Raw genomic sequence first — 4,134 nt, 5'->3', positions numbered from 1 at the left:
GATGTCTTCTAAAAGCCTGGTAGTTGTTGTTCTCTTTGACATCTGGTGGGAGGGTGTTCCACAGGGTGGGCGCCACTACCGAGAAGGCCCTCTGCCTGGTTCCCTGTAACTTGGCTTCTCGCAGTGAGGGAACCGCCAGAAGGCCCTCGGTGCTGGACCTCAGTGTCCGGGTAGAACGATGGGGGTGGAGACGCTCCTTCAGATATACTGGACCAAGGCCGTTTAGGGCTTTAAAGGTCAGCACCAACACTTTGAATTGTGCTCGGAAACGTACTGGGAGCCAATGTAGGTGTTTCAAGACCGGTGTTATGTGGTCTCTGCGGCCGCTCCCAGTCACCAGTCTAGCTGCCGCGTTCTGGATTAGTTGTAGTTTCCGGGTCACCTTCAAAGGTAGCCCCACGTAGAGCGGATTGCAGTAATCCAAGCGGGAGATAACCAGAGCATGCACCACTCTGGTGAGGCAGTCCGCAGGCAGATAGGGTCTCAGCCTGCGTACCAGATGGAGCTGGTAAACAGCTGCCCTGGATACAGATTTGACCTGTGCCTCCATGGACAGCTGTGAGTCCAAAATGACTCCCAGGCTGCGCACCTGGTCCTTCAGGGGCACAGTTACCCCATTCAGGACCAGGGAATCCTCCACACCTGCCCGCCTCCTGTCCCCCCAAAACAGTACTTCTGTCTTGTCAGGATTCAACCTCAATCTGTTAGCCGCCATCCAACCTCCAACCGCCTCCATACACTCACGCAGGACCTTCACTGCCTTCACTGGTTCTGATTTGAAAGAGAGGTAGAGCTGGGTATCATCCGCATACTGATGAACACCCAGCCCAAGAGGATCCTGGTATGGGGTGTAGCCAGGACTGGGACACACCAGGGCAAGCTGGCAATGGGGGGGGGGAGTGACAGAGGTTGGTGAGAGGATGGGGGTCAATGCACAGGAACCAGAGCAGCAGGACCCATAATCAGAGCAGCCCCTGTCTTCACAAACACAGCGTAGTGAGATGTCGTGCGCAGTTGGAGTGGTGCTCTAGGAGGCTGAGGCAGGCAAAGGCCCACAGCCCAGCTCCCTACCTGGCCAAGTGGAGCTCGCTAGCTCTGGGAGCAGGGGTGTGATTCCTCAGCTAAAGTAGGCTTGGAACACGCCAATGGAGGCAAAGGCCCAGAAAGAAGTTAAATATGGAAACCAAGTGGTTGAGATATTCTAATCTGTTATTGGAAGATAAAGAAGGATATAAATTAAAACCATTTGATCAAATCAAAGATAAAATAAATTGGTTACACGACCACCAGATCAACGAACTTTATAAATTAGATAAGAAAAATGGTTCTGCTTCAGAAAAAATTAAGTTGGAAACGGAGTTGTTGGACTCTAAAGTTAAAAACTTGTCTGAAATGTATAATTTATTGTTGGAGTGGCATACAAAGGATGAACAAGTTAAATCTGTGATGATAGACTGGGCAAGAGATGTGGGACAAAACATAATGTTTGAAGATTGGGAAAGGTTGTGGAGGAAAGGGGTCAAGTTCACTACATGTACGGAGTTAAAGGAAAATATTATGAAAATGATGTATAGATGGTACTTAACTCCTGTAAAACTAGCAAAGATATATCATAACAGTGATAATCTATGCTGGAAATGTAAAGAAAAAGAAGGTACCTTTTACCATATGTGGTGGACCTAGAATCATAGAATCATAGAATCATAGAATCATAGAGTTGGAAGAGACCACAAGGGCCATCGAGTCCAACCCCCTGCCAAGCAGGAAACACCATCAGAGCACTCCTGACATATGGTTGTCAAGCCTCTGCTTAAAGACCTCCAAAGTAGGAGACTCCACCACACTCCTTGGCAGCAAATTCCACTGTCGAACAGCTCTTACTGTCAGGAAGTTCTTCCTAATGTTTAGGTGGAATCTTCTTTCTTGTAGTTTCGATCCATTGCTCCGTGTCCGCTTCTCTCGAGCAGCAGAAAACAACCTTTCTCCCTCCTCTATGTGACATCCTTTTATATATTTGAACATGGCTATCATATCACCCCTTAACCTCCTCTTCTCCAGGCTAAACATGCCCAGCTCCCTTAGCCGTTCCTCATAAGGCATCGTTTCCAGGCCTTTGACCATTTTGGTTGCCCTCCTCTGGACACGTTCCAGTTTGTCAGTGTCCTTCTTGAATTGTGGTGCCCAGAACTGGACACAGTACTCCAGGTGAGGTCTGACCAGAGCAGAATACAGTGGCACTATTACTTCCCTTGATCTAGATGCTATACTCCTATTGATGCATCCCAGAATTGCATTGGCTATTTTAGCTGCCGCGTCACACTGTTGGCTCATGTCAAGTTTGTGGTCAACCAAGACTCCTAGATCCTTTTCACATGTACTGCTCTCAAGCCAGGTGTCCCCCATCTTGTATTTGTGCCTCTCATTTTTTTTGCCCAAGTGTAATACTTTACATTTCTCCCTGTTAAAATTCATCTTGTTTGTTTTTGCCCAGTTCTCTAATCTGTCAAGGTCGTTTTGAAGTGTGATCCTGTCCTCTGGGGTGTTAGCCACCCCTCCCAGTTTGGTGTTGTCAGGGGTTTAGGTGCAGAGGCACGGGCAAGGGAGGAAACAGAGAGCGAAGGGGAGGAGACAGAGGAAAGGATGAGTGATGACGACGACCCGAGATCTCCCAGTCTTTCCAGTGAATCAGAGGATTCACAGAAAGGAGCACCAGTGGCCAGGGCAAGGGGGGAGTCTAGGGAGGCACCCCAGGAAGATAGAGCCAGAGGAGACTCAGGGGGGAGCAGCTGGAGATCGGGACCAGCGTCACCGCCAGGAAGCAGGGAAGAGGAAAGGAGCCAGGAGGGAAGCGCTGGCAGCTCACCACAGGAGGGAGGGCAGGAGTCAGGAGTGGCCACACCTCCATCGGGGAGCGAGGAAACGGTTAAGAGGAAAGTGGAAGGTTGGGCGCGCGCGCCAAGTTCAAATGCAGAGGAAGGCGGCGCAGTGAGCAGCCCCGAAAGGGAACCGGGTCCTAAAGCCCGGCGCAAGGAGGCAGAAGGGTCCGGGTCAGCGTCAGAAGAATCCCGGAAGGAAGAAGCCCCGGGGGGTAGAGGGACCCAGAGGAGGACAGTCAGGAGGAAAAGGTGGAGCAAGGCTAGGATATTAAGTTGGTGCGCACGGGGCGGAGACTCAGACGGAGCCTCGCCGATCTAGCTAGTAGACGTAGAGTTGCAGACAGCAGCGTGAGAATGGAAACTGTAATTCAATAAAGACTTTTACTTAATGACCGCTGGCTAGCGTGATCCTCTGTGAGCTAGGATCTTGAAGCAGCTCTGACAGTAGGCTCCGTCTCCACATTGTGGGCATCTGCAGCCTCGAGGAGAGGAGAGAAACAGGCGCCCACTAGCGAGCTCACGAACGGCAGGAGACATGACGGCTGAGCAGCAGATAGAGGACCTCAGAAAAGCAGTGGCACAACTGAACGCCGAGGTTCTCGCATCCAGGAAGAGAGAGGACGAGGCAGCTGCCGCCTGCAGGGATCTCCAGGTCAGGTTAGACGTACTGGCAAAGCAACCACCCCGGCAGGAGGGAATTGGGTTGGCGAGACGGACAGGCGGGCTGCTCTCTCACTTCGATGGGAACCTGCAACAGTATCCCAACTTTAGAGCCGACGTACTGTGCGCACTGCAACTGTTGCATAAAGACTTTAGAGATGAACAGGAGAGAGTGGGGTTCATCATGTCCCATCTGCATGGGGAGGCGAAAGCATGGTTGCGCAATTTATGGAGAGATAACGATCCGGCGCTCCAGAATGCGGATGCCTTTATTAAAGCGATGGATGGGTGTTTCTTATCAAGTATTGACATTGATCTTGCACGGAAGGAGGTGCATGGGCTGAGACAAGGGAGGGCCAGCGTCAGACAGTATCATGCACGCTTTTTCGCCTTGGTCAGCGCCCTGGAATGGGACAGAGATTCGGCTCCTGTAAGAGACCTCTTTTGGGAGGGACTGCACAACTCGATTAAAGATGAGATAGCGAGGGGGGAGAGACCCCGAACCACCCAGGAGGTCGTTCAGAGGGCACTGGCCGTGGGGGTGAGGCTGGAAGGACGTCCGTGGAGCAAGGACGAAGGACGTGGAGGGCGCGAACCA

The sequence above is a fragment of the Podarcis bocagei genome (genome assembly GCF_964188305.1).
Source record: "Podarcis bocagei genome assembly, chromosome: 6".
NCBI classification, from domain to species: domain Eukaryota; kingdom Metazoa; phylum Chordata; class Lepidosauria; order Squamata; family Lacertidae; genus Podarcis; species Podarcis bocagei.
Note: the sequence above shows the minus strand (reverse complement) of the source record.